The sequence below is a fragment of the Larus michahellis genome, chromosome 1 (assembly GCF_964199755.1).
Source record: "Larus michahellis chromosome 1, bLarMic1.1, whole genome shotgun sequence".
NCBI lineage: Eukaryota > Metazoa > Chordata > Aves > Charadriiformes > Laridae > Larus > Larus michahellis.
In genome coordinates this window covers 156,261,324-156,286,300 of record NC_133896.1, presented here as the reverse complement: position 1 = coordinate 156,286,300, position 24,977 = coordinate 156,261,324, and the positions used below count along the sequence as shown (strand labels likewise).

General features: G+C 42.8%; 1 protein-coding gene across 2 annotated transcripts in view; it reads left to right on the top strand.

Annotated features, from left to right (window-relative positions):
* TMEM255B (transmembrane protein 255B) overlaps positions 1–24,977 on the top strand; it is a 79,271-nt gene that overhangs the window by 31,896 nt on the left and 22,398 nt on the right. The gene's annotated exons all lie outside the window — the stretch shown is intronic.

The window sequence follows — 24,977 nt, the reverse complement described above, 5'->3', positions numbered from 1 at the left end:
AGGACATTTATAGGCATTTGCAGTACTGCAGTAGCTGCAGTGTTACTAGTAGTTCATTACTGTCTGTAAGTGTCTAGAAATCTTTCTCATGACCTTTTTGTGTAAGCACTAGACAAAGCTTTTTCTATTTTGACTTACAGAGTTCAAATTAAAATATTAGACAAAAAGGATCAATAGAAGAACAAGACAGACTTGAGTTGTGGGGTCATTTGAATATGCCAGCGTGCATAATAGACGTGTTGTTTGCTGTTCTGTCTTTTGTGATAGAATACCTAAAAATCAATCTGAACCTAACCTTTTAATCGAGCCTTGATTCCCAAAAGCATCAGGAAATAATGAGTTATATGTTCTAATAGACACTAGAACTCAGATGTAGTGTGCTGCATAACACAGCAAGTGTGAGGGTATATGACCCCCTCACTGCTCTGAAATATCATGGGGCTGTTCATCTTTCTGCTTATGTTCATTGAGGGGCAGCACAACACCACTGGCATCAGTAGAACTATACTTAAATTTTCTGTTAGCAAATGCATCAGAATAATTAGGCTTTGGATCACTTGGAGCATAAAGCTGTAAACTGATTTCTTTTTTATTGTTATTGAAGAGGACTTTAAACCAAATGTGGGCTTCAGAACCTCATGTGCATTGCACAAGGAAGGAGACATCTGTTGGTATAAACAACCAAGTTGTGCAATTTGAGCATGAATAAACACTCTGGATTGTAATCATGTTTTGTGCTAAACGGACCCTGCCAGATGCTGAAGTGGCCTGCTTTTACTCGGATTCACCCTGCTGTTGCTCTGGATGACACCTAGTATAACTTGGTCTCTGATTAGGGTGAGCCCAGGGAGCCTTTCCATGGGAGCTGCTTAAAATCATTCGGAAGTGTTCAGATGGCACTTGTACAGTCTTAGACTTTATAACTGCAGTGCAACTGTGCAGCCTCAGCCCTCCAACGCTGAGGGTAGACACGGTGTCACCTTCTCTGAGGCGAGTTACTGTGTCAGAGGACAGTGTGTGTGTGCTCAGTCTCAGACACAGAGACAGGCATCGCCCCTGTCATCTTTCTAGTTGTTTCCTTTGTCAATTTGCACTCTTTTGGCTTTAAGTTCCTTTCATATACGTTACTTAGCTATTCCAGAAATGGCACTGCTTCCTATCTAAATCAAACAACAGTATCATATTCAAATATATTTATACCCTTATATCTGAAGAAACAACCTCTTATACATAATACCTAGAGTTTATATTCACCTCCTCTTTATTGTAGCACAAATAGCTGTGTGGCATTGGTTGCTGTCATGGCATGCCCTTGATGTGTCGCTATGGACTAAAAGGGATTCAGTTTGTTGCAGTGCCCTCTGGGGAGGAAGTATGCCAGCGAGCTGTCGTAGGAGAGCCCCAAGGCACAAAGTCATTGCACTCACCCAAGAAGGCGGCATTTTACGATCTTGGGTGCAGTTCTGTACCTCGTTAAGTCAGTGACTGGGTATGACTGCATCATCTGCGCAGAGCTGGAGACTGGATGGGGCTGGTCACCATCTAGCCATCCCTCAGAGTGCGGGAGATGTACAACCCAATGACATGAAGCTGCTTCAGTCATGGCATGACACGCTTCATGGAGATCCATTTCCAGCTGTTTACATTTGGACTGAGTCTTACTACATCTGTCAGTTCTGGTCTCCTTCACGTATTATAGAACAAAGAAATACTTAGTAGTACCATTTCATTGGAAAACTAATTTGTGTGTCAACATGGTCACACTCACTTAATCTCATTCTCCTCCTCTATCTAATAAGGAGCTTAATAGGATCAGGTGAAATAAAGGTGTACATCACTTAATTTCTCTGACAAATGCAGCTGGGGAAATCTGTAGGGGTGGCAGTGTTAAGTACACTCCCAATCTGATTTACAGGAGGGGGGGGCCTTATCAAAAGAAGATGTGTCATGCAGACTATGGTGTCATTGCCACGGTGTTACCTCCTCTTTGCATCACAGCTAATTTCCTTCAGGGAGAACAGTAATATCGCATTCAGTCCATTCCCCACAGGCCGGTACCAGCTGTGTTCAGACTTGTGTTGTGCTGTTGCCACTTTGGCCCCTGCTTTTGGGGGATAACTGCTGGAGAATGGGACTAAATTGTCCCCTGTTCAGGGAAAGGACAAACTCCTGGCACGTCAGAGCGGGTGCCCAGCTTTACACTAAATCCATAATGTTTTCATGAGGAGGAGTTGGGCAGAATTCCCTTTTCTGTCCCCAGTATCAGGGTGCTGATACCAAGGTTCCAGGTCCCTTTTCTCCTGGAGAGAGAAGAACTAGATGAAGCCAGGCAGGCTTCAGACCAACAACAAACACAACATCCTTCACATCAATTTGGAATAAGAAATGTCTCCTGTTTTTCATTTTATTTTTAACTTCATTTGAGTTGGGAGGGATGTGAAGAGGACAAATCACGTTATTATAGATTTTTCTTAGTCTGTGCCTGCTGTGGAATGGAGACTATTACTGTTGCACATTTTCTGCTGCTCTTGTAAAACTGTGGATAGAATAATAAAATACTTTCTCTGTTCTATTTTCTTCCCAAGAAGGCATAAAATTGAGAAAAATTCTTCCAGGAATGGGATGTATTTCAGAAAAGAGATATTTAAATTATTTAAGATTCATTTTAAAACACTTTCCTTAATATAAAGCTATGGAGCACAGCACTTATAAAATTAAGAACACTGAAGGAAAGTTAGCTTGATTTGAAATAGCAGTAGCTTATTTAAAAAATAATGCAGATGTAATTTACTGTGTAAAGTTAATTTTGCCATTGTTCCCTTCAGCTGCACTTTTCACCTTAAAAAAAAAAGAAGAAGCTAGAATCGAATGAAACAAATCAAAGCTGGTATGAATGTGCAGTGATGTTATTTCAGAAAAATATGGTGATCACAGGAATCCATTGTCTGCATTAGTGTTTCCTTGAGGCATTTCGTTATTTAGCAGATGAGAATAGCCCAGTTGTGCAACAGCTAACGGAAATCATTCAACAGCATCCTCTCAGCACACAGGGAGACCCCCCGACCCACCTCATACACATTCTCTGCAGTGCTTGCTACCCTCCTATCCATGACTGCAGGTCTTGACCATTGCCCCATGATCCTTAGCTTTGCAGGTATCTCCCAGGCAGAACCTAAAATAGCCATTAGCAAGAAATCCAGTTATGAAATGAGGAAATTGTTTGCAAGAGCTTCCTGAGAAGGTTAGGAAGATGACAGGCATCAAAAGCATGGGGACATATTTTAAGCTGTGGAGACAAATGCTTTGTATCCGCTTTTCACGTGCTCAGCTGGGAATCATGGAACATGGGTACTGACACATGGCCAGTTGCATTTTCCTGAAGTATGGGATAAAAAGAGACTCTGACATTCCTGAAAGCTCTAGGAGAAACCAAGGGGTCAGGCAGGGGAAGTCCTCTCCACTTGACTATAAGAACTGCTTTTTGGTCTTGAGTGGAATTCACTTACCACATCTGGACAGATTTATGAGAGGGGATTCACTAAAAGGAAAAAGCAGAGCTGAAGAGCTTGGGCTAATACCAACAAAAACACCAGAAGATACAGCAGTGAAATTGCAACTTGGGACTGTTGCTGTTATCCTTTCTCTACGCACCTCTTTGGCTTTGTCTTCTCTATAACAATTCTTCAGGTGGTTCAATATAGCAATAAATAAACCCCTAAGCCTTCCTTTCTCCTCGCTGAACAAGCCCAGTTCCTTCAACCCATCCTGGTACATCCTGTCCTTCAATCTTCTGATCATTTTGTGGCCCTCCAGTGGTGATACTGTAATTTGTCAAGGTCTTTCTTATAGTGGAAAGGGGTTAAAATTGGGCACCACATTGAGATGTGGCCTCATAAGTGTTCAGCAAAAAGGAATAATCACTTCCTCCAGCCTACTGGTGATGGTTTGCTAATGCAGCCCTGTACGCAGTTGGCCATCATTTTTGCAAAAGCATCCTGCTAACATATGTTCAACTTGTCCACAAACACATCCATTTTTTATTTTGCCAACCTAGTACCTAGTCGTCTTGAACTGTTGCCTGAGGTTTTTCCAGCACAGATGCAGGATTTTATGTGGACACTACAAAACCTAACAGAATACAGTCAAAGAATTTAGATTCCGGTTCAACTGTTTTTAAAGATGCACTAGCATTTCTCTTCTAAATTTCTATAACCAACAGAAAATAATAAAAAAGTGTGGATGCTCTATTAATTGCCATTTCATTACCATTTTTGGCTTTCTTTTAAGCATGAACTGGGCTGAATTTTCTGTGTTTATAAAGCCTAAGACTTTGATAATGACCCTTACGTACCTTATCATTAATTACTGCTACATCCTCCTAGCTGAAGTTCTGGTTTAATGCGGTTTATGGTCAGGCATGAACTTGCTTTAAAAGGAAGTGATTTTTAAGACAGTCTGATTTTATGTGGTGCAATGAAGGGGCAGCATAAATCTACAGGTCAGAGCTGCTGCATATACGCACTGTGCTGTCCCCTCGTGCTCGGAGCTGGGTTCCTCTGCCACGGAGAGCTGTAAGGTCTGGTGAAAAAACTTGGCCAAGGGCTGTGTAGCTAAAGTGTCTTAGAAGTGCTTCCAAGATGTTCCTCTGAAATAGTCATCAGGGGCCTCCTAAAAGCAGCTCCATGTTTTTTATCTGGGTGGGCTGAATGGGCGCATCTTTGAATGAGTGCTTGGATAGTGTCATGGGTGGTGATCCTTTGAAAGATTATAAGCTGCTTACAGCTTCTCATTGTGAATGGTGATGTGACAAATTAGCAGAATAATCAGATGCACTTCAGGTTAGCTTCTATAGGTAGCCAACACCACGGCGTACTTCAATACTTTATTACTGGGATTTGAGAAAACACTGTGACGAGATGCTGTATTTGGAACTGAAACCTGAAATGGACTATGCTAAGGGAAATCATGTTATAAGAGCCTGAGGAGAAGAGCATCTTGCTTTGTTGTTTTGTGATTTGAGACCTGTATTGTTATACAAATAGACCGTAATCCATTCAAGAATTTTCTTAAGTCTCTACAAATAAGAAACTGAGAAAGTGGTGGAATGTGAAAACGTTGGGAAACATGGTCCAGAGAAAGGATAAAATCCATTTATCCGTAAGATTATCCTGCCCAAGATCAGTGGGGGTTTGCCCATCTTCACTAGAAAGCACAAACACAAATGGCCGCTTTGATGATGGAGATCTGGGGACTTTTTTATTCTTGCTACAGACTGCCTTAGATCATAGTAATGAAATGGCGGACGAGTAAGAGATGATCTGTACATTTTTGTTGGTGTAGGATAAGTCTGTTAACAGTAGTTATTCTGAAGGAGACTAGATCCCAAGTGTAGCGCCTCTGGGATAAAAGTGTGTTGCAGTGGCTTTGAAATTGCATGTTGGTGATAAGTGATCTTGTCTAGCTGATGCATTTTAATGTGACTGCATTTATATAGAGGAAATGCTTCTTGGTGCCTGAGGCAGGACATCACTCACTTCAAGCAAAGGTTCAAGTTCCCATCCTGCCTAAAAGCAGAGACACACGTTAGATTCTGATTTACAATAGCAGATTCTCACAAGCTGTTCTGAGAACTTCAGATGTGCAAGAATTGGAACAGAAAAAGAGTCAGGCTGTAATCCCGGGCTCTCATTTTGCACTCTTATAGACTTTATGTCTATGTGCCAGCTTTACATTGATGACTGAATTTATCCAAACTCCTGTAGATGTTAGAGGGATACGTGTATAAAGAAAAGGAGTGTGCTGTGGGAGAGCAGAGTTGATTGTCCATCATGAGATGCACACCAAACCTGGTAGTGTTAAGTTGTCCCTTAAGATTCCTCGCCTTTTCTGCAAAATGACTTCTATGTCACATTCATTTAATTTCATTTTCAGCTGATCTAGTTTCTTCCTCTTGATAGCCGTGGCTTAAGGAATTAATTGAAATGGAATGTATCATCAGGCACTTAGCCCTGAAATGAACCCGTAGCTGAACAGGAGGACACTAAAGTACTTATCCCTCGCATGGGATCTTCACCCAAACAGTTTAAGTGCAGTGTGTGGGCTGCTGAGGCCTATCAGCTGCATAATTACCTACAGATTTGGGAGTTTAGAAAGTAAACTTCAGATATTTGTCCTTTTTTTATGGATGTTTACTCAAAATACTGTTTAGTAGGGGTGGCATTATATAAATTTACTTTCTGGGAAGCATGGAGACCTGACAACGGGAAAATGGTGTCTTTCATCTGGGGGGTGACGTGACTTGGTCTCTGGTTGGTAGAGCTCAAAGCTGTTGTACTAAGTAATATCAAGATGGCAGCCCCCATCCGGAGAACAAATAAATACATTCCAAATCTGCAGTCCCAGCCAGCCCCAGCAGAAAGTAACGTGAGTGGGTTTGGATTTTGGTTCCTTCAGCTTGTCCAGAGGATTTAGATCAGGGCTGTTTTGCGTTGTACCTTTCTGCGCTACAGAATCCAGATCAGGGAGTTAAGTGCTGCTTTTTTCTCACAGAAAGCATGTGTAAAATACTCTTAGTTATGTACTATTTTATGCCTTTATGCCTGAGAAGCTGCAAAATCACCACAGCCACTCGGTGCTCTAGCTTCCCTCCCAAGGAGAGAAGCTGCATTGGCACTCTGAGGTTTATCAGCCTCAGCAAACATTGGTGCTTGCAGTGTTTTACATGTTACAGAGTACAGGTCAGCTGTCAGAAGTAAAAAAAAAAGTAACTGTGGGGTTTTAAATAAGGGTGGCTGTCCAAGAGCGGCACCCTCCTTCCCCTGGTTTCACGTTTCTGCCTTGCCTCTTGTACTAAGGCACCAGAGCCTGCCTAGGGCAGGCTGAAGGGAAAGCTCTCCCCTTGTGCTTTTATCACAGATAGACAGACAGACGGACAGACAGACAACTGTCAGTGCCAGCCCAAGGCAAGCGGTAGGGAGGCACAGCAGGACCAGGTCTTGGGGCTGCAGCATTCACTTGGCTTAGCTTAAAGCCAGCGTAGAGCCAAGGTAGAAGTGGCAAATCCAACGATGACTGAAACAATCAAACATTATGAGATCTCAGCTTGGGACGTGAGTTAGTCAGAGAAGTACAGTCTGAAATGCCGTGAAGATCTGATGATGTCCGCTGTAAGCACAGGACCACAGAGTGTGAGACCCACCCAGCAGCGAGCTTCCCCAGGCCTTGGGCAGAAGATGCAGGTGCTGCATGTGTGTGCTCAAGAATTGATGGCACCATCTGGTGGTTGCACATGCAATGGCCGAGAATGTTGATCCTTTTCCCATCTTTGAAGCTTCTTGTGCAGATTACAGACACACAGGCAAGAACTGCAGCAGGGGTGCCCAGCAGCTTCTTTGGTGACCACTGCATTTTACTACAGGGTGACTTTGTAAGCCCATGGCATGTGACTCGGCTTATTGTCACATCCCAAAGCCTTGCACACTTCAAGCCATATCTCCTAAAAAGCCATTTGAAAATGTTCTGAGCAAGCCTGTTGGTCTTTCCTTTGAAGAAAAAAACCACATAGTTGTATTCCGTGTCTAACAAAGTTGTTACCTTGACAACTGGTGGTAGAAAACACAACTCAAAGAATTTCTCATTGCAATTAAGTTAGCTAGCTTCTCTGGAGAAGAATACTAAACGCATTTTACTTTCTCCGTGCTGCTACATGAGACAAAATTACAGCTAATTACTTTTAATTCCATTTCCATCCTGCATGACTCATTAATACAATAGTATGGCATAGCATATACCATAAAGGGTTTTGTTGGTATTTTTAGCAGAGTGAGCACTAAACATTTATAACTGAAAACTAGCACTAGTTCAGTAGAGATTTTTATATTCATGGTCCACCCAAGTGGAAGATGTTTTATTGGTAAACTTCCTAAATACAAAGTGTTTAATTTTGCAAGCGGTGCATTTTGAAGCCAACGGTCAACTATCCATCCGTATTAAATAACAGTATTAGACCTTGCATCTGATACTGAGATGGGAAGCACAGATTTCATTCCTATAGTAGTGCTTAATTGCAATTGGGGATTAATTCTTTTTTATGTACTTAATTTAGGGGTTGCAGCAAAGGAGGACTCTTAGAACCAGCTTAAGCCAGTCTGCTAAGATTTCTCTTTTGTACTGCAAGATGACCAGGCCAGGTTGGACGGGGCTTTGAATAACCTGGTCTAGTGGGAGGTGTCCCTGCCCATCCCTGCCCCTGCCCTGCCCAGGTTGGAACTAGATGATCTTTTAAGGTCCCTTCCAACCTAAACCATTCTATGATTCTATGATTCCGTGATAACATTCAGGTAACAGTTATGTTCATGCATCCAGATGCCATTGAGTATACTTTAAATGAAAGGATGAATACTCTTCTTTGAACATCACAATCCAGATGATACAAGAGCTCCTCATGCTGGATAAGTCTCCAGCCTAATGGAGGGCCCTGGAATGAGTTACATATATCTACAGATGTCTGGTTCTTCCTGCCACAGCAGAGCCTGGAAGCTCTGCTTTGCTGGCTGCTCTGGCAGAATCACCTACTTTCAGGTGAAGATCTCCCCTACAGTAACTGCAGTTATATTGGTGCTGTTGTAAGTTACTGTGTTTTTGCCAAAAGAAACTTCCTGGGCCAAAGGAGGGTTTTTTGGATGCCTTTTTGCCATGCTAGTATTTTCAGCTGACACACAAGGAGGAGAGTAGAGAAAAAGGACATCCTAGCTTTAGGATGGAGCCACTGTGTTTTGGAAAGCAGCAGGTCCAAGGAGGGATGAAACATCTATGTGGTACAGTAATCTTCCAGGGAGATACCGTAGTTAATTGAGCTAACATAACCCATGAATTAATGGACAGTAGTGTCTACTAGCAAGAGGAAGCTAAGTTGCCTATGATGACAAGTATTTTGTAAGGTATCAGTGGCCACGTCTACTCTGCTGCTATGGAATAAACTTAAGCATCAGACCTCTGTCTAAAGTTTAGCTGCCACTTCAGCTCAGTTTCAGACCACCCCTACAAGCTCTCTTGAAAACAAATCTGAATTACAAGGATAATGTTAAGCTGTGTGGGTATGAGCAGTGTGGGTGGGACCATGTGGCCTCAACTGGAGATTGGTCTCCGGCTTTTATTTGGCAATACAGGTATCGCCTGTGGGACCATTGCTAGATTACTGACTCCACGTCTGGTGTTTCTTTGTGCTTTGGAAAGGGTATTATCAACTTGGAAGGAGTTCAGAGAAGAAAAATCTGAAATTTGGAGTGGCACCTTCTAGCAACAGTACTCAGAAGTTTGATTTATTTTGTTTATCAAAGAAAAGGTTGAGAGGTGAATTGATCGTGGTCTCTCTAAGGTATCTACATAATCAAAGTTTATCTGGTAACAGAGGGCTTTTATTCTCACACAAAAGCACAAGAAAGTGCAGTGGGTTGAAATCAATGCTAAACAGATTCAAACCATGACACAGGCATAGTTTTGACAATAGTGAGTTATGGGAACAGCTTTGTCAAGAGTATGGATGGTTCTCTGTCACGGAAATATTTAAATCGCAAGCTTCTTTTTACATGATCTTATGAAGCTTATCCAGAAGTTATGAACTTGACACAGATGTCTCGGGGCGAAATTATGTAGCCCATGTTATTCAGAAGGTCATTATAAGAGCACGGTCTTCAAAGAAGGGTCCTGTGAACTATTTTTATGGTCAGGTGAAAACTCTATTGCCTCTCATCAGCAGGTCTCTCTGTATGGTGCCAGGACCTGTTCCCTGCTGGAAAACATTTAGGGGTTCACAGATTAAAAACAGCTGAAAACCATTTATCAAGACTTCTGATCCAGGTTTGCTGGCCTTCAAATCTGCAGAGGAAATGCAATCCTTAACATGAACATAACTGAAATAATATCTCTACTAAAAACACTATTCCTCAGATATTGGATAACACACAAGACAACCCAATGATGAATATATTGGATGCATCCAAGGGCTTTAGGGCAAAACTGTCATTTTGCTAATGTTTTCTGGACTAGAAGGCAGAGAACCTACACTGTATAAGGGACAGGGGAGGGCTTCAGGGAATTTGTCCCCAAGAATCTGCAGTCTGGTATTCCTCTCTTTCCAGACAGGTATATACTATGCATACAGCCCGAATATATAGACGTTACAGAAGAGCTGGTAGGATGCTTTAATTTGGCTGCCAGATATTTTCCAGTAAGAAAAATAATGGCAACCCTTTTTTGGAGAACCTCTTAAGATCCCCCCCCCTCCAGTTTGTAGAGCCTCTCGCATCGGCAGGGACAAAGCCCCCTTGCTTATACAGCTTCTCTTTTTTTTTTTTTTCCCTCGCTGAAATTCTTTTCAGGTTTAGCCGAATTGCAAATTCTTTAAAATGCCTTTTTTTCCTTCCCTGCTGTGACTTGTTTTTCAGGGGGAAAAGGATTGGAATTGCACCAATCAAACACGAATGTCTAAACTATTAGGCAACACACACATTGTGTTTGGATGTCAACGAGCAATTCGCTTGTCGATGGGAAGGAATAAGAGAGATTCATGGTTCCTTTCCCAGCAGCATCTCTCTGCATCTACTACATGGTCTCCTCGTGCTGTTCTGCAGCCCCAGGACCGGGGCAGAGGGAAGGCTGTCTCAAGCTCTCCCGGCTCTTCATTTGCACCACTGTGTAGGACAAAAGCCTTCACTGCTGGCAAAACCAAGGATTGGTCCTGCTTCTCCTCACCCCATGACACAAACATGGGTCCATTGGCTTCCCTCGTTGAGAGGTAACAGCCCACATTGAGATCGCTCATTAATGTCGTTAGTTTGGTCATTCAAGATGCAGCAATGCAGCTTTGAGGTAACAATTTCTTGAAGATGCAGTAAGGGACATCTTACTGCAATTGCATGCAATAGGGAGGTAGGAAGACTACTCTTTTATTTTAAATTAGGAGTTTGCACTCCCATTTATGGGAATGACCCACACATTCGAGTATATGAAAGCTAACGTCCATTTAGTTACATTATTCTGTCTCACAGAGAACACAATGTCAATGTGCAACAGGGAAGAATTTTCAGTGCATTGGGGTGATAGCAAATCTGGCACTTCCAATTTCTTTGGCTCGGGAAATGAAGTCTTTTTCTTTTAGCTTTGCTTCTGGTGTAATTAGATAGGTGAGAACTCCACTGAGTATATTGTAAATCAAATCCAGAGATATGGAGGGAAAATCTTCATGTTTCACTCACATTAATAATCATATTGTTAGTGTGACAAACAATACGAGAGGTGAGAAAGTAAGCAGGATTCGATCCATGTTTAAAATTACACTGGTATTCTAGTTTCCATAAATTATAGTCTTCTGCATTTGTACGTAGAATATAGTCTTCTATAATCTACGTCTGTTTCCATAGATTATAGTCTTTGGCATCTGTGTGGCTCCTATACATCCAAAAATCAGTTCAGGGAGGGACGGGGTGGGGGGGCGGAATTTATTTAGCAATGTAGAATAGCAGCTTGGATCAAGGGAGATTTACTGTCTCCCTCCATCTTTAAAAGCACTAGCCCTGGTGGAATTTATGCAAAGCATACAAAGCAAGTTAATTACAGTTTAATCCTAAAAAAGGTAGGTGATGGGGGCAAAGGCCTTGCAGTTTGCTCTGAAAAGCACAATTTGCTTCCCTCTGATGTGCTGCCAGCAGAAGATAATTACCTTCATTGTTTCCTATTCTCAGAAATGTTTCTAGACTATCAACAGATGTTTATGTTCTATGAAAAAAATTCAAAGCTGCTACACAGATACGTAAAGGGGAGAGGGAGTAACCACCTGCAGACTTCAGACTACAGCAAAAATACTTGGCATTTTTTTCCATCATTTGTCAAAGAAAAACAACGCTTTGAGTTGCCCTGTGCAGAAACTAGTGGAGTTAAAAAAAGGAAAAGGTGCTGTCTATTCACGTGGATCTAAATCAGCAAAGCATGTAAAAGTCCTTAAATTTGACTAGAGTGAAAATTTAGGGTATTTAAGCATGCTGCTTTTTGCCCTAGCAAAAGGTTTCAGAAAGACAGAGGTTTTATTTGTTTCATCTTTAAGAAGAAACCGTGATTAGTACGAATAATAATATCATGTAGCAGGAATGTCTCTCTCTGTGGGTGGATGATTATTCAGTTGCAAATAGTGTCCATGAAAAGTATGTTCCCAGGTATGCAGTAAAGTTTTGATTGATGCTTATTAATGGCGCTATTAAGAGCTTATTAAAATATGTGTTGCACCAGCATTGACAGATGATGAAAGTTCACATTAGTAATATGTTTATTTAGTCTTTGATGAGAAATTCCAAGTTTGAAAAAGTGTGTTTTTAAGATATCATAGTTAATATATTTTTTTTACTGAACCTGCCTAGAATTTCCTTGTGTGTACGCCTCAGCGCAGGTGAGGCAGGTCTCTCCGCACTCCCAGCCAGTAGTATATCCAGTGGCTTTTTTGCCTCTGGTGCACTTAACACCATATATTTGAAAAATCTCTAATCTTCTGAAATGCGTGTGAGCTTCAAAATGACAAGCCAGTAGAGATGGGGAAAAGCTTATTGTGCCTGAGCAATCAGGATATGCGTGAATCATTTCACTAATTGTTTCGACCATTTTAATTTTGCAACTCACATTTTTCCATTCCTCCTGGGGCTTCTCTCATGGAATTTTTGCTCTCTTAGATTTTGGGGCCCAGTCCGGCAGTCCCTTCCATCTGTACGAACCCTTTCAGGCTGGATTTTAGTGTGCTGTGATGTGTCTTGGTGGGGGTCTTCCCTTTACAAGCATGACAGGGAGCTTTGATGGCAAATTGCTGGGCATAAACACCTACTTTCTGCATGTTTTCTGCTTAATGCCTAACATAACAGTTTCATACATAAAGCTGTTATTACATTACCTGCGTTATAATGGAGATATTTAAAGGTCCGTGTCAGTGGTGTGCCATGCCCTGAAAATTAAAGTCAACACTGCGACACTGTTGTTTTTATTTGTATATTTAGGTATTCAATATATATATTGCTCAACTAGACACATTTAATGCAGCCTCTTTTCCTTCTCTTTAATGTAAAATAAATCCAGAAAAGCGTTATAAAAGTAAACCCCCTACATTTCCAATTTTCCTTGGTCCAATTTTGTTCAATATATTCATTAATGACCTAGATGAGGGGACAGAGTGTATCCTCAGCAAGTTTGCTGATGATACCAAGCTGGGAGGGATGGCTGACACTCCAGAGGGCCGTGCTGCCATCCAGCGTGACCTGGACAGGCTGGAGAGCTGGGCAGAGAAGAACCAAATGAGGTTCAACAAAAGCAAGTGTAAGGTCCTGCACCTGGGAAGGAAGAATGCCAAACACCAGTATAGGTTAGGGGCGGACATGCTGGGAAGCAGCTCTGAGGAGAAGGACCTGGGGGTCCTAGTAGACAGCAAATTATCCATGAGCCAGCAGTGTGCCCTTGTCGCCAAGAAGGCCAATGGCATCCTGGGCTGCATAGGGAAGAGTGTGGCCAGTAGGTCGAGGGAGGTCATTCTCCCCCTCTACTCTGCACTGGTGAGGCCACAACTGGAGTACTGTGTCCAGTTTTGGGCTCCCCAGTTCAAGAGGGACAGGGAACTACTGGAGCGAGTCCAGCGAAGGGCAACCAAGATGATTATGGGACTGGAGCATCTCCCTTATGAGGAAAGGCTGAAAGAGCTGGGACTCTTTAGCCTGGAGAAGAGAAGGTTGAGGGGGGACCTGATTAATGTTTACAAGTATCTAAAGGGTGGGTTGAAGGAGGACGGAGCCAGGCTCTTTTCAATGGTTCCCAGCGACAGGACAAGGGGCAATGGGCACAAGTTAGAACATAGGAAGTTCCATTCAAATACACGGAAAAACTTCTTTACGGTGAGGGTGGCAGAGCACTGGAACAGGCTGCCCAGGGAGGTTGTGGAGTCCCCTTCTCTGGAGACTTTCAAGACTCTCCTGGATGCAGCCCTGAGTGATGTGCTCTAGGCAATCCTGCTCTAGCAGGGGAGTTGGACTAGATGATCTCTAGAGGTCCCTTCCAACTCTGAAGATTCCGTGATTCCGTGATTTCAGTCAGCAGGATATTCAGTATTTCAGATGTGTAAAGGTTAGTGTGTTGCAAAATGACACTTCCTGCAGTAGTATACTTAGAGACTTATATATTTCTTACATGTTCTGATAGCATTAAGGCAAAAGGGAGGAGATGGGTTGTATTTCATATATTTGAGTTGCATTACCAGAAACAGAATAAACAGTTCCTGCGTTCTTGTGGAAAAGTTAATTACTCACATGGCACAACATCATTATAATCAAGACAGAGCAATCAGTTCATATAACAAACCCTATAATCAAGGTAATGTAATCAATGTAAGTAATCAACTATAATAAGCAATTAAATATCTAACTGCATCAAGCAATAACTAAAATTACAGCCCTGAATAATATCAGCTAATTGCATCGTTAGAAACTTGTGTAAAAGCCAATGGCAAATCTAAGTTTTTAACTACACAAAATAGCAGGTATCATGGGAAAATCTACAGCCTCATCCTGAGAGACGTGAGATAGCAAAACCTGACTGAAGAAAAGCAGTCACATTCCAGTGCCAGGCTTGGATTTGCCAGAGGTCTGGGGTATTAAGGCAGGAGAAGGCTTCCGCACTGGAGCCTTGTGTGGCCCCCGCTCCCCAGTACAGCCAGAGCAACTGCCTCTGGTGACATACTGGTTTGCAGCACGGCAGCCCATGAGCAGACGGGCATGGTGTCACTCAGAAGCTCTGCGCACACCTCGTGTCTTCCTGCCACCACCTACATCTGCCTCAGCTAAAGGCACCGGGGCTGCCAAACCTCCGTGGGGATGTGCAGGGGAGTCAACTCATGTTTCTTCTACATGTCCTGCTGCACTGCGTGTGCTGGTGAGGGCTGACGGGCCTCTCCTCCCACTTTCATGCCAGGCAGATGTTGGCCAAAAGCCATTGAAAGAAAAAAACCTGTTTGAAGATGATTTAGCCTCTCCTGATGGAACAATATCCATCTGTGAACAGACCTGTCTGTCCACATCAAGGATAGATTTGTTTGTGCACATCATCACACACATCAATGGTGCAGCTCCAGCGTCTGGAGGCTTTTCATTTGACTGTAGCAGTACTACAGAAATCTCTCCCAAATAAAGGAGAGTGAGACTGAGGCTACCACTACAAAAAAGATTAAATTGAGGAAAAATCAATGAGGAAATACAAAGAAGTGAGACAGATCCATGTATGTGTGTTTTTCAGCCATGACAGTATACAGGTACTCCAAGTACTTGCTGGTTTGAGGGATCTGAAATGAATATCTACTGCTCCCAACCACTAAGAGAAGAGGATTCTGTAGGATCTAGTCTTTAAAATTAAATAGAAATCCTAAAAAAAGCCCTGGAAAGCACAGTGTGAAGTAGATATGGTTTGTGAGAGTAAAGAAGTGTTTAAGCCACACCAGCTGCTTTTCTCCTATTTTCAGCGCTGGAGTTGGGTTATTTCAGCATTGCAGTCGAGACAGGCAGGGTCCCTAGGCTGGAGCCCAGCGTTTCAGGAAGAAAATTAGCTCCTAAGTTAAGTTCATGCAGGACAGATGGAAAAGCATAAGAAAGAGCAAGTGCTGACTGCAGTCCAGGGTGAAACTCTCAGCGTTGCTCTCATGGCACAACCTCACCCAAAGCGTGTAAGCAAATACTGTCACGACTGCCTCCTAAATATTTAAACAAAACTGGGAATGTATTATTTGCACCAGGGGGTCACTAATGTGTTGTAGTTACAGTAGGAGTATGGCATGGACAGAAGCATCCCATCTCTCTGGCTTCCTCTACATCACTTTGAAGGGTTTGCTCAACTGTACATTTGGAAGCTCTTGACATGCATCGCCCCTTAAGCAGGGGCGATACATGTAGAATCCGAATCAACACCCTCTAGCCTCTAAGTCTGCAACTTAGGTCAAAAGAACATGTGAAACCCTAATTCTAGGGCTTATAGTTTCTTAATATAGTTTGCTAATTGTGGGCGGAATTTTTTAAAAACGGCAAAAAATTTGAAAACATTCTGTTCCTGATGGTCCAGCCCATTGCAGCCCCTGGCAGTAGCATAACCTCGGGGCTAGGCTGCTGCACAGATACAGGACTGTGGGAGTTCAGAAGTGGCTTGCTCTTTTTTTTTTTATTACTCACCATCCAAATCCCAGCCAGCATGCACTGTGCACTCCCAGACAGCCCAGGGCTTCCTATGTTGTTGGTCCAGGTGACACTCTCACACAAGAGGACAAAACACAGAAGAAAAAGTAGGAAACAAACAGTAGTACCACAAGGGAGGATAACTGCTGAAGTGGAAAGACTTGGAAGGCCCACTTGATGAAGTAAAACTTAAAATGACATTTGGATTCAAAAGCTGATGATGAACTTGGTGTCAATGAGAAAAAAGCTGTTAATCGTCTAGAAAAGACTTTCTTGGTTCATGGTCAAAATGCAAAGCAGGTAGGAATTATTATAGAATCATAGAATTATTTTGGTTGGAAAAGACCTTGAAGATCATTGAGTCCAACCATGAACTTAACACTGCCAAGTCCACCAGTACAGTTTGTTTTCTTCCCATAACTGTACTTCCCCAACTTCCTTAATTTCAAATAAAATTCAGATTTTTTTTTTACAATTCTTGTCTTTCAGGCATCTCTCCATAGTGTTCCAGACTTTATTTTCTAGCATCTGGGCTTCCTTTCAGGGTCATAGTTTTTTAAAACCTGGGGTTTTGTAGCAACCACAGCATTGCTGTCAGCCAAATGCTTACAGCCAATTTATTTTGTGTTTTGAGTTTCTTAGTGAATGAGAGAGACAGAGATGCAGTGGCTGGTTCAAGTACCAGCCCCTTTAGCGTCCCTGGCACTGACGGAAAGAGCACATCTCCTCACTCCAGTGCAGCAAAGACCAGGAGCTGATGCCTGGCACTCCCAGAAGAGCAATCCCTGATGTTGAAGGGAGAGAAAAGCAACCCACTGAGCCCCATGGTCTGATGGCCTGTCCAAGGAGGTACCTTTTCCTGCGGGAGCACATGCTCCCTCCTGCCCAGAGGTTCCTACAGATGGGCAGTGACCCCTCTCTTCCCCGCTGCTTTCTGAAATGCAAAGTTTATGAAAATAATGCCATTACTTATAGAAATAAATTTCAATGAGGAGCAGTATTTTAATATCTATCTGTAAACTATGGGTACAAAAATTTAACATCTCATGAATTACGGGTAAGGCGTTCTATTGGTCTACCAAGAGGTTAAAGATTGTTTATCAGGCATATGAGAAGACAGAGGTTTGTAAGAAAATAGCCAGTTTAAAATGGTTATTGTAATTAGTTTATTTTCTTTTCCATCAGTTGATGTGGGTTCAATATTTGTAAATCTGGAATTGGAGAGTTCAAGGGGGGCTATTATTTCTGCTTTTTTCTTAAAATAGTTAGATTATGCAAGATAAATTGTTTTCTGAAAGCCTCTTCTGCTCCAGAAATTGCAAACTGAAAAGCGAATTGTATGTTTAGCTGCCAATGAGTAAAAGCCCAAAACAAATGTCAAAAAAACCCACCCCTGCTTCTCATTCCAGAAGGTATAATCATGTGCTTTATGTGGGAGTTGCAAGGCTCAGGAGTAAACAGAAGTATAAGATGTTTTATTTCTTAAAGCTGATACCCCCTCACCATGGTATTGAGGACACTGACCTGCACCTTAGACTCAGATGTTGCTTAATACCATCTTGTCACAGCCAGTATGGAAGCTGTTTGTAGCATTTTAAAAATGCACATTTTTTTTTGTATGTTTATGAGTGAAAGCACAAAGATGTTTGTATTGATCACTCCTATGAATCCTTGGGATCTCCTAGCAGTGGTCTTCCTCAGGAGACATGTATCTCATTGAGAATGTTGATGAAAAATACTGAGAAACAGCTCTTGGGAAGAGAGAGAGAGGAATGACAAAAGATCTGTAGCATTTCCTCTCATTATTTGTACAGGGTGGGATCCAATCAGCTTTATCTCAGGTCCCCAGACAGTGATCCGGTCTGCCTGCTTTCCCAGACTCCTAGTATGTTGGTACCTCCTTTCATGAGTTTCTTCTCTCTTTGGTTTGAAAGCTCTTGGGTCTGTATGCTCCCATGTGCCATGTCCTCTCAGACAGTAAGTGTGAGGCAGACACACATACCTATGCTCCAGCCAGCCAGCCAGAAAGGCACAAAAGCTAGTCGCTAATAACATTTATTTGTTCCTATTTGCATTCCTGCTTTCAGAAAGTTAGCAGAGAGCCTGATCTTGAAGGGAGTGATAATCTGCAGAACACCCAGCTGTTGGCACGAGGCTGAGCTGGCACTGAAGGGTTATGTTTCGGTTTGCTTTGAGGACTAAACTTGAAAAATCTTGGCAGCTCTCTCTCCTATTCATTGCTAGCTCTGCTGTGGATGAAAAGGACCTACAAAAAAGTTGTAGGAAGAAAACAGAAAATGAGAAACTTCAAGTTAATGAGAGACTAAAAACATTAGTCTGGTTTTGGACTCCTCAATTTCATCTATATTTACATGTGCCTGGGACCGTTCTGTGGTCCCCAGGCCAACTGGCATGGTGAAGCCCACGTCCTTACTCTTGAAGTCTCTTAGAGTCACAGGCAGCATGGCAATGTCCAAGTTACTTACTGGGAATGGTTCTTGGCCCATGCTAATTTCCAAACCATGCCCAGAAATTATTTTGGAAGAGTGATAGTTTGCCCAGGCCAAAGCCATCACAGGCGTAATTCTAACAATTTAATGGGCTAGATGATCGAATTTCAGGCCTGAGAACATTCTCTGGCACTGGTTAATCTACACTTCTATCGATGCAGCCATGGAAGCTAAGACTAAATAAATACTGTAATTGGAAAAAAATAGCCTTCACTATGTAATTATTTCAATAAATTATTAGCCATATTTTGTGTCTGTAAAGTATGGCATAAATTTCAGTCAATACGGTTTATGCTATATCTCAGTTTTCAGAAAGTTGACTTACACATAAGGGACATGGAATTTTCCCCATGTTATCCAAAATATATGTGTTCTCCAAGGGAACAAAAGCTGGAATAGAAAAACCTACTTTCCGTAGCTCAGTTAAAAGCCATACAACCTCCTCCCCCACAGACATTGTATCAAATCCACCAAAGATACTGTTCAAAGAATACTTTCCTTACACAAATAATGTATTACAAGGCTCCCACCGTCAAAGGGAATGTGAGGTTTTTATTGTATGCTCTTAAAAGAAATCAACCAACCAAACAAAAACCTTCTATATTTGGACTAAATCTTCTCTTTCTTGGCGTAAAGCCTTCCCTCTTAGCTGTCTGTTCATCACCCACAGGTTCTAATACACATGCAGGCAAAATATTAAAATAAGAACCGTGCAAGAACGGGGACACCTACAGTTTGCTCTGTAGGGTTCACGGCTGAGCAATTCTTATTTGCCTGAAATTAAAGAGAATTAATGGGTGTCCAGGGTTTTTTTGACACCTCTGAAAATTTTCTAATCTTAGCCTGATGGCAATCTGACTGTATCTGCCCATTATACACAAACACTCTCATACATAATTAGCTAAGAAATCTTCTTTTCCAGTGCTCAGAAAGATGGAATAAAACCCATCCACTTTTCCTTTACATCAGTAAATAAACCCAAGCATGCAACTACATTTTTATACAGAATTCTTCCTCTCTTTGCCAGCCTACTGGTGTTTCTCCTTTGCCTATATCAGCACAGCTCTAACCAACAGATCTTTCCCATCTGCCCATTTGCAGTTAGAGAGTTACTCGAAGAAGCAGAGAAGGGGAATGCATTAATTAATATATATTAATATAAAAATATTACACATTAGTGGAAGGTATTGCATCGCTCTGTTCGAATGACACTTATCAAGGACATTCCTGGTATCAAAGGATATCAAATTAGTTAAACAGAATATTGTTGCTATATATTTTAAAGCAACTGTTAACAGATGAAATATATAAATACTTACATATACATGTAAAAGTAGCTCTGTCTCCACCAGAATTGCTATAAGCAGTAAAATCAAGTAGAACCAAGGAGTGGTAGGTATCGTATATTCATACACAGTCTACAGTGAACACTATGAAAATATCAAGTATTTTACGAGCAGTCCATCAGGAATACTTTTATAGCTTTGAAGTGTGTCTCATTTGCCTTTGTTATTAGGGAAGCCAATAAAATCCAATGGGTGCTAATGCAGCGTGGCATACTGTTGGATAATTTTAAACACTTCTTAATGTCTGTGTAGTGTCTTATTCATATAAATGCCTTAGTAGACAGGCAGACCACAGCACCTCTGTAGCATGAAAATCTTGTTCAAACGGAAGCTTTTACCAATGCAACCATTCAGCATCCCCAGTGTACCTCTACTTAAAAGCTGCGTGCTTTAGGTGTTGAGTTCTGTGGGTGCCTGGATAAAGTTAATTTTATCTAATCTCGGTTATTTTTGTACACTCAGTCATCACTTATTTATTTTGATTTGGGGTTGCCGGGCTGATGGCACATACAGATGCATTGAGAAGAGCAGACTGAATGCAGAAAGCTGGCTTTACTAGTGCAGCAGGCTTGCTTTTCAAAATTCGGTGCATGAAGGAACGTGCTCATTTGCCATGATGGTGCATGCAAATGTATTAGCCGTATTCACAGTGGTTGTGTCCATGTCACAGCTCTGACCTTTTTGCTGCACAGAAATATGCAGTGATAATAGTTGGTATGGATTAATCAATCACCTCTCTCCCCAGGGAACAGTGCTGCTTCCAGGCACAAGCACACTTGTGCTAAAAGACCAAACCAATAAAAGGACCAATGTCTTTTTTAAGAAGAAGGAGGTGTAAAAGGTTAGGAGAGCTGTGTAAGCCAGGAGACCAGTGCCAAGGTGAGGGTCTTCCTGTACTTGTTGGAGGCAGATTAGACAGCTCTCTCCCTGTCTTTAACACAATCTAGAGTTTTCTGAGGGGAGGATCTTATCATTTAGGGCCAGACACAGCCTCCTGGTGTGATGTGGTGGCATCACTCATCAGCAACCTGTAGTGAGGGCATGCATGCCCAGAAAGTAAGGTTGCTGAGGCATATTTGCTAAATTCACAACCTATGGGACTTCGAGAGAACTTGTTAGTGTGCTCATATCCTGAGGTAGGCTCTGACCCTCCTCACAAAATCAGAGTTGCTGAGGCTGGGTGGCATCTCTGGAGATTGTCTCATCCAACCCTCCCTGCTCAAAGCAGTGTCAACTAGAGCAGGTTGCTCAGAACTGTGTCTAGTTGGGCTTTGGGTATTGCCAAGGATGGAGACTCCACAACTGCTCTGGGAAACTTGTCCCAGTGTTTAATATTTCTTCGTATGTTTGAATGGAATTTCCTGTATTTCAGTTTGTGCCTTTTCCCTCTTGTCCTTTTCCTGGGCACCACTGAGAAGAGTCTGGCTCCATCTTCTTTATTTCCCCCATCAAGTATTGATACACATTGGTAAGGTACACCCGAGCCTTCTCCTTCTCTTCTCTAGGCTGAGCAGTCCCAGCTCTCTCAGCTGCTTCTCTTATGACAGATGCTCCAGTCTGTTAATTATCTTCGTAGTCCTTTTCTGCACTCACTCTAGTACGTCCATGTCTCTCTCACACTGGGGACCCCAGCACTGGACCCAGCACTTCAGATGTGTCTCACCAGTGCTGAGCATGGAAGAACGATCACCTCCCTGGACTGCTGGTGATGCTCTTCCTAATGCAGACAAGGGTACTGCTGGCCTTTTTTGTCACAAGGGTGCATTGCTGGCTCATTTTTAACCTGCTGCCCACCAGGACCATCTCTGTAAAGCTGCTTTCCAGCCGGTCAGCCCCCACCCTTCTCTGGTGCATGCAATTATTGTTCCCCAGGTGCAAGATTTGGCATTTCCCTGTGCTGAGCTTCTTGAGTTTCCTGTGGGCCACTTCTCCATTCCAGGTTACTCTGAACGATAGCAGAGTTCTCTGGTGTTTCATCCATTCCTCCCGGTTTTCATTTAGAAGCTTGTGAAGGGTACATTCTACCCATCATCCAGTTCAATCATTAGGATGTTACACAGTATTGTCCCCAGTATTGACCCCTGGGGTAGACTACTATTGAGTGACCTTCAGCTGGACTTCATGTCACTGATCACAACACTGTGACCCCAGCAGTTCTGCCAGCTTTCAGTCCACCTCATTGTCCATTTATTTAGCCTGTACTTCATCAGCGTGTCTGCAAGAATATTATGAGGGACTGCCAAAGGCCTTACTGAAGTGAAGATAAACAACATCCACAAGCAGATGAGTGAGAAGATCCACTTATCCACTAAGCCAGTCACATCCTTGTAGAAGGGTAACAGGTTGGTCAGACATGATTCACCCTTTGCAAATCCATGTTTACTATTGTAAACCCATGTTCACTACTCCAAATCATCTTCCTGTCCTTGAGATATTTGGAAATGGTTTCCAAGGTTATTTGCTCCGTCACCTTCCCACCAGTGTGCACTTCCGTGGATTCTCTTTCTTGCCATTCTTGAAGACAGGAGTGACATTTGCTTTCTTCAGGTCCTCTGAAATCTTCCCTGAACACCATGACCTTTAAAAGTGGCTTTGCATTGACATCATCCAGCCTCCTCAGTACTCATGGGTGCATCCCATCAGGTCCCATGGACTTGTGTATCTCTAGTCTGTTTAAATGTTCCCTAACCTGATCCTCCTCCAACAAGAGTAAGTCTTTCTTGCCCCAGATTTTCCACTGGTCTTAATTGAAGACCAAAGCAAAGGCAGCATTGAGTACCTTGGTCTTTACCATGTCTTTTGTCACCAGGTCACCTGCCTCATTCAGTAGCATGCCCATATTTTTCCTAGTTTCTCTTTGGCTGCTAATACACCCATAGAAGCCCTTCTTGTTGCCCCATGCAGCCCTCACCGGATTGAACTCCAGGTGGGCTTTGGTTTTCTCTAACTCCATCCCTGCAAGCACATATAATGTCTCTATTTTACTACTTGGTGACTTGCCCCTGGTTGCACTTCTTGTACACTTCCTTTTTATGTCTGAGTTATATCAGGAACTCCTTGTTCATCATCGCAGGCCTTTGCTTGATTTCCTGCTTGCTGGGATGAACTGCTTGTTTGGAGGGGGTGATCCTTCAACATCAACCAGCTCTCCTGGACCCCACTGCTTTCAAAAACTGTGTCCCATGGGATTCTTCCAAGCAGATCCCTGCATAGGCCAAAGTCTCCTTTCCTGAGGTGTGGGGTTGGGATCCTGCTTTCTTCCCTGCTCCCTCCTCTTCAGATCCTGAACTCCACCATCTCATTAGCAGGGGCAAGGCTGCCCCTGACCTTCACATCCCTGACAAATCCTTCCTTGTTTGTAAATATGAGGTCCAGCGGAGCTCATCTCCTTGTCAGCTCCTTGACCACCCATGTTAGGAAGTTGTTGTTAATGCATTCCAGAACCCTTCTGGATTACTTGTGCCCTGCTGTGTTGTCCCTCCAGCAGATGCCTTGTGCCTTCCCCAGGTATTGGGGTAAAGTCCTTTACTGCTTTGAAGTAATAAAGTAGTTAAAGTACTCTATGAGCACTAGGGCTTGAGAGATATCGAGGTGCTGGAGCGAGTGCAGAGGAGGGCAACGAAGCTGGTGAAGGGCCTGGAGAATAAATCTTATGAGGAGCGATTGAAGGAGCTGGGACTGTTTAGTTTGAGGAAGAGGAGGCTGAGGGGAGACCTCATCACTCTCTACAACTACTTGAAAGGACATTGTAGAGAGGTTAGTGCTGGTCTCTTCTCACAGGTAATTAGCGATAGAACAAGAGGGAATGGGTTCAAGCTGCAGCAGGGTAGGTTTAGGCTGGACATTAGGAAAAAATTCTTCACAGAAAGAGTGGTTAGACACTGGAATAGGCTGCCCAGGGAGGTGGTTGAGTCACCATCCCTGAATGTGTTTAAGAGTCGTTTAGATGTGGTGTTAAGGGATATGGTGTAAGGGAGAACTTTGTAGAGTGGAGTTGATGGTTGGACTCGATGATCCCAAGGGTCTTTTCCAACCTAAATGATTCTATGATTCTATGATGAGTGTGAGGCTTCTTCCAGTTGTCTGAAAAGGCCTCATCTATTTTGTCCTGATGAGGCAGTCTGTAGCAGACACCCACCACAACATTCCCCATTTTGGTCTGGCTTCTAATACCGACATAAAAGCTCTCAGCTGGCTCCTCATCTGTCCTTAAACAGAACTCCATGCATTCTTGCTGCTTTCTCTCATAAAAAGCAACTCCCCATTTCCACCATCCTACATGTCCTTCCGAAAAAGCCTGTATCCATCCATGACAGCACTCCAGTCCTGTGAGCTATCTTACCATGTCTCTGTGATCCCAATGAGATCGTTGCCCTGTGACTACACACAAACCTCAAACTGTCTGTTCTCTGGTGTTAGTCTACAGACACTTCAAAGAGTGCTAAGCATCCCAGAAAGGGATGAGACCTTTCCTTGTGTTGTCCTGTGGATGCTTCCTTATCCATGTGCATAAACTTGAAGTGGGCCCCATTTAGCCCTGTTATGTTGATTGTGAGATTTCTTTTGTCCACATCACCCTGTTCACTTCACTTGTGTTGTTCGTCCACTACTTCCTCACTTGATTGTTGGTCCTCATCTCTCTCCCCTGTTGCTCCTAACTTAAAGCTCTTGTCACTGATTGACTAGACTATGGGTAAAAATGCTTTTGCCCTAATTAGTTAGGTGGATCCCATCTCTTCCAAAAACTCCTGGCTCATGAAAGATCCTCTCATGGTCATAAAAGCCAAAGTCCTTTTCCCGACACCAGATGTACAGCCAGTTCTTGACCTGCTGGATCCACCCAGCCCTCCTCAAGCCATTTCTCCTCACCAACAGGATTGAGA